The sequence below is a fragment of the Cannabis sativa genome, chromosome X, assembly GCF_029168945.1.
Source record: "Cannabis sativa cultivar Pink pepper isolate KNU-18-1 chromosome X, ASM2916894v1, whole genome shotgun sequence".
Taxonomy (NCBI): domain Eukaryota; kingdom Viridiplantae; phylum Streptophyta; class Magnoliopsida; order Rosales; family Cannabaceae; genus Cannabis; species Cannabis sativa.
The window spans coordinates 75254177-75261008 of NC_083610.1; positions in this window are offsets into that span (position 1 = coordinate 75254177).

Consider the following 6832-nt stretch of genomic DNA (forward strand, 5'->3'; position numbering starts at 1 on the left):
GCAATGAAGGACCATCAAGAAACGCCATATAACAGGCAACAAAATTAGTACCATAATTGATGATTGTTACATTAACATTAGCTTTCCAAAGAAAAAGAAGGCCTCCACTAAGACCTACTCTAGGACTTTCAATACCATTAGGAAACTTTAAAATATAACGAAATTTAGTAATAGACCCAACACTAAGTTTAGATTCCATAATGAAAATTACATCAGGATTACATTGAGAAATGAGCAAACAAAGTTGTTTGAATGCTTTCGGTTTGCTCAGTCCCCGAGCATTCCAAGCAATGACATTCATGATGATTGGCAAGGCTAGACATCAGCCTGCGCCAAAGAAGCATCACTACCATCTGCCAACAGTGAAAGGTTGGACATTTCAGAAGAGGGATCAGGCTGCTGATGCATTAGGTTGTTTGTTGAATTCGATTGAGGGGAAGATCTGGTATGACATCATTTCAGGACAAATCTTACATTGCCACCTGTTGTAACAAGCTGTCTTTTGGCAAACACAGATGATACTCGGTTTTCAATTGCTGGTGTGGAATTTTTTTTTGGGGGGGATGAGTCATTTGTGTAGCAGTAACAATGATACTTGAAGTGAGTGTACGAGGTTGGTTAACAGTAGAGGCAGACTCAGTGTGAAGTAATGGTGATGTAAATGACTGCAATGGTGCCATATGTGTGTAAGTAGGGGAAGTGGGCATGACAGGAGCCACAGAAGCACTTATTGAAGATGGCTGAAGTTGTGAATCTATGTTTAGACAATTGATTACATTCTTTTGTTTTGAGTTTCCCTTGTCTTTCCTTGAAAAATCCTCTTCGACAGAGGGTGTAGTATAAGATGGAGATGTGAGAGAGGGGCCATAAGTAACATGTTTATCAGTGCCCAAATTCGAAGAAGATGGGGGCAGATCAACAGTAGAATTTCCTTGTGTAATAAGGTTAGGCAGTTTTTGATAAGGAGGCAGAGAAATGTTAGAGTGGGTTGGCAAAGTATTTGGTGTTTCAGCAACTTTTTTTTTTTCAGTGGCAGTTATTTTTTCAGGAAGTACAGGGAATGGATTGGCATGAGGAATGATGGGTGAGATGGAATTCCAAGCAAGCCGAGTGATAAATGGCCAAGGGTCAGCCTTAGAAAAATCTTGCATATATCTATCATAGGCTGATCTTGGGAGGGAAGAGCCTTCCATCCATGGACCGTAGGGAAGTGAAGGTTCCTTGCCATCATCAATTTTTTCTAAGAATATAGGGCATTTGTCAAACACATGCCCTATAATTCCACATTCATAGCAGAAGTCCGGGAGCCTTTCATAGCAATAATCAAGCCACAATTCATCTTCCATCCATGGAAAAGAGACCATCTGACCTCTAAGAAGAGGTTTTAAAACATCTATTCCAACCCAGATTCTAAGAAAGGGATCCCATCCTTCGTTAAGGGAATCATCATGAACATCTATGTAAGTACCAATCAAATTACCAAGAATTTTGGCAAGTGATTCAGACTTACTAAGAAAGGGAAGGCGAAAGATTTGAATAAAAAATGGAGTAATGGTGTATGAGGAAATATGGGCATTTTGTCAATCACTTGGTGAACACAGAATCATGTGTTGGTTATGGAAGTGCCATGACTCTTTAGAAAGGACCCTTCTTTGATCTCCTTCACAGCCAAAAGAGACCATATAAGAGTTGGTTTCAGTGTCATAGTCCGAAATTGTACAGCAAATCGGCCAACCCATTGAGTGAGAATGAAGTTTTTTAGTTGTTTAGGATTATGACCTTTGCTAGAAAAAATTCTACAAAGGAGTCGGTAAGTGGCTGGGTGAGGTGGAGGTGTGGCAATGTCATTGATGGAGATTACTGCACGTTCTCTGGTAGAGAGGGCATTTGAAATATCGGGGTGGAAGTTGTCCATGGATCTGTGTAGGAATCTGGTGGTAGTGCAGAGGTAGATGAAGAAAAGAGAAGGTGGAGTATGGGCAGAGAAGGGTGGAGGTAACGGTTAAGCAGAGGTTAATGAGCAGTTTAGTGGAGAGTGAGGAGATGAAAACAGTTAAAAAGAAAAAACGGTAAACAACTGCCACAGAGCACTTTTAAAGGCAGACAATCGTTCTATTGTACACTCATTTTTTAGCCTATTAAAAATAATTTGCAAATTATTTTCACTATTGTGAAGTAGTTCTTTTTGTTACATTTTATATTTGAAATTAATGACGTAGTTGTTTAATCTTCACATAAGTGTTGTTGTGCAATTTAAAATAAAATTGCTTATTTTTTTTTAGAGCCTCACTTTTATTCAAACTAGAAAAACATCAAACAAGGAAGTTTAGATCCAAAAGAAACGGGGCAATCTCAACAATAGAAAAGAAGTGACAAAATTATGGGATGTAACACAAATAGCCAATTCATGCACAACATGGTTAAGAACTCTAGAAATCTAAGCAAAACTCAAACCAGTAACATCATTCACCATCTCAATAAGAGACTCAAATAAGAATGAGAGGTGCCACAAAGGGCATTGCCTGACTTCAAGCGCCTTGATAAGGACTTGGCAATCAGTGTAAATATGAGCCTCATCCCAAGCATACCTCTTACACAGAGCCACAACCAACAACAAACCATGAAGCTCAGCTTCCAACGGAGAGGAGACATCAATTTTGTTTGAAACAACATCAATAAAGTGGTCATCCCAGTTAATAACCAGAGCAACCGCATAAGCGATCGAGCCATGAACTGCATTGAGGCAACAGGGCAGCCTGTTGACCATCGTCCACCTTGGATAGATCAAGAAATCTGGTATTCTGCAAGTCTTGAACATCAGTAAGGACTATGCAAATAATAGACTCTGGGAATTCAAAAGAACCATCATGAAAGACTCTATTATGTGCCTTCCACAAAGGTGATGCAAAGGGCCGTTGTCACTTAAAGAGATTCCTATATGAATCTGCAATTTGACCAGGAAAAGGAGAAAAAATCCAAGAGACTATGGGGTTGTTTGGCTTCATAACTTAAAAACTGCTTTTAGTTTTGAAAATAGAAAACTGTTTTTAAAAATTAATAGGAGTCGTTTGGCAAAATCTTTAAAAGTTTTTTTAAAATTGAGTTTTAAAAAACTAGAAAAAAATATCAAAATGTTGTTTTCAATTTTCAAAAACAATTTTTTTTTGTCTAACATATTATATTTTACATTTTTGCTCACATACTTGGATCCTAGACTTGGAACCAAACCCGAACCCAGATCCAAATGTATGGTGTTAAAATATTGATTTTTTTTAGTAAGAAAAAATCAAAAAATAGTTTTAAAAAACTTGTGCCAAACACCATTAAATTTTTAAAATGACCAAAAACTGTGTTCTATTCTCACTTTTAAAAATACAATTCTAAAAACTGAAAACTGAAAAATATATCTTTGGGAGAGCTAAAAGCCAAAGCATCACTCATGATTCTCCATTGAGTAGTAAACTAGCATTTGCGGGCAATAGGGCAATTGAAGAACACATAGGCCAAAGAATCTTCATCAAAGTCACAAAGAGAACATCTCATATTAGTGACCACAATAGAGTTCAATCTCTGTCCACATGGAAGAATGTCCCTAGCCATTTTTTCATAGAAAGAACTTTGACCTCTCATGAATCAGGGTCTTCCAAATTTGCATCCAAAAATTATCGCCCAGCCCCACCCGCTACTTGATCAAGGAAGAATAGGTAGTCTTAACTAAAAACTCCCCCGTTACAGTCTTTCCAAATGAGTTTATCCTTTCTGCCCCAAGGAAGTGTAATCACTTTCTAATTATAGCCCCTCAATGATAGATGGGGAGAACTAGGAGTTGAGTAGTTGAGAATTCATATTACTTGAGGAGTCCAATCAATTATTTAAGGGAAAAACACGTGGATATTGGTATTTTAGATTGAAAGCAACGCAATACGAATCCCAATCCAACCATGGGATCCATGAGATAGACCAAATATCAGTGGATACACCATTACCAACTAGCCAACAACTCTCCCGACAAATAAAATCATTAACAGTCATGATCCATTGAGCAACCTTAAAGGCCGATTGAGGAAGAGACAAATTCTAGCATATACACCATATTTGCAATATTTTGCACAGAAAACCTTGCCCAAAAGCTATTCAAATCCTTAGCTAATAACCACCCCAATTAAGAAATCAACACCAAGTTTATATCCCTAAATTTTTTAATTCTGTAAAGTCCTTTTTTGGCAAGTTAGTTGACAAAATATTTTTTCTTTTATGGTAAGATTCTTTTGCATACATACCCGATTTCTTACCTTGTGTTTTCGGTTTTAGTTGCTCTTTTCCTTGTTAGGAAAGTTGCACTTTTCAGCTGGACTTTCCTTTGTTTGGAAACTTCTTGTAAGAGAAGCAATTCTCTTATGGAAAGTTGGTTTTTTAAGGAAACTTTGTTTATTGCCTTTTCCTTATTGATTTCGATTGTATCTTGATGCAATCAGAATATCTAATCTGTTTTTGGCAAGAATCAAGAATTAATAGAGGATCAGACCCAATTATAGTAAGTTTCCCATTTCTGTCTGATCTGATGCGTCAGCATCCGAATCTGATGCTGCAGATCGTGTTTTTCTTAAGAAAGTTTTGTACAACTGTAGATTCGATCTTGTAGCTGTCTCTAGGCTTTCTATGTTCTATAAATAGAGCCTAGAGAGCAGCCATTCGAATCAGCTCTTCCATTATTCATTTTTTTGCATTTATCTTTTGAGAGAAGAGAGTTTCTTTGTTTTGTGAGAACCTAGTTGTTCATCTAGGTTCTAGTTGTTTATTTCTGTTCTTACTCTGTCCAAGAGTTTGTGAAGAACGAGTTAATTGAACAAGAGATTGGTCTTCGGGAGAAGACTTGATAAAGCCTAACTTTGGGAGGAAGTAAGCACTTGGTCTTCGGGAGAAGACTTGTTGAAGCCTTACTTCAGGAGGAAGTAAGCACTCACACTTCAAAGACAAAGGGAGTTTGGGCTTGAAGGTGTTTCAAGAAGTTAGATTCATAAAGTGGATTACAAAGGATTGCGGCAATACTTTACAGGGAGTCTAAACTTGTTTAAGTCTATTGTCTTTGTAATTTTGATACTTTATTAATTGATTTCATTCTCTGGGCGTGGCCCGGTGGACTAGGAGTGTTCGGGAGAATACTGATACCACGTATAAATCTCTTGTGTCAAGTTATTTATTTTTCTGCAAATATTTTTATATTTTGTCTGTTCTGTTTAGTCACTACAAAATTGGTTTTTGCAGTAACAGAATTACTTTCTGCTTCTACAGACGCATACCGTTTTATATTTTCGTATATATAATTGATATTTGCAAAAACACGGTTTTTCAATTGGTATCAGAGCGGGACACTAAACTCTTAGTGTGGTCCTAAAACGTTTTTGTGTTAAAATGTTATTTTTTGCAGAAGGAAGTTCTATTTCTAGACCATCGTTGCTTAATGATTCTAACTATCCTTATTGGAAAGTTAGAATGAGGGCCTTCATCAAATCTCAAGATGAGAGAGCTTGGAGGATGGTTCTATTAGGTTGGTCTCTTACAGTTGAGACAGATTCCTCAGGTAATACTACTATAAAATCTAAACTGGAATGGTCTATTGAAGATGATAAACTTTCTGCCTACAATAGCAAAGCTTTGCATGCTATATTTAATGGTGTAGGTGAAGGTTACATTAAACTCATATCATCTTGTGTCTCTGCCAAGGAAGCTTGGGAGATCCTTCAAACTTAGTTTGAGGGAACTTCTGATGTTAAGCGCTCTAGATTTATTATGCTTCAAACTAAATTTGATGAGCTTAGGATGTCAGATAATTAAACCTTAACTGAATTCTATGAAAAATTATCTGATATTGCTAATGAATATTTTGCTCTTGGTGAAAAACTTGATGATTCTGTTCTTGTGAGAAAAATTGTTAGAGTTCTCCCAGAGAGGTTCGATACTAAGCTTTTGGCAATGGAGGAAGCTAAAGATTTTAGCACAATGAAGGTAGAAGAATTAATGGGTTCCTTGTGTACTTTTGAATTAAATCAACAAATTAAACAAAAGGACAAACCCAAATCCATTGCTGATAAAGATAAAAGTATCGCTTTAAAAGTTGTTGATAATGAAAATTTTGATAGTGAATGTGATGATGAAATTACTTTATTAACAAAGACTTTTCAGAAATATATGATAAAGATGGGAAATAAAAAGAATATCTCGAAATTTTCAAAGGGTAATACTCCTATTAAACCATTTGTTTCTAACAAAAAGGGAATTCAATGCAGGGAATGTGAAGGTTTTGGGCATATTCAATCTGAGTGTGCAAACACTTTGAAAAATAATAAGAAAAGTTTCAATGTCACTTGGAGTGATGAAGATAATTCTGAGAATGTTGCCCTAACTTCTGTTATGACTAATGTGTTGTGTGTTTCACAGGTGAAAGCTAGATTGGTATGTTTGAATAATACCACTAAACAAGAAGAATCAGATTCTGATGATTCTGAGATCTGTGAAGAGTCTCTTGCTGAATCATACAAAGTCATGTATGAAAAATGGATTCAGAATGCATGTCAAAGAGGTTTTGCTGGCATTGGATCAAATGGTATGGAAAGTTCTGGAATCACGAAGTTTGTAAGATCTAGTGTTCCAACGAATCTTCCTGAGGCTACAAATGTGAAGTCTGCTGCAACAGTCTCACAACCTGTCGTAGCAGAAGCAGTTTCTGCTGCTGCAAATCTCTAGGATTTACAAAAAGAGTAATATCTCAGGTAAAAAGATTTTTTCCTACTTGTCATTTTTGTGGTAGAAAAGGACATATCAGACCTAAATG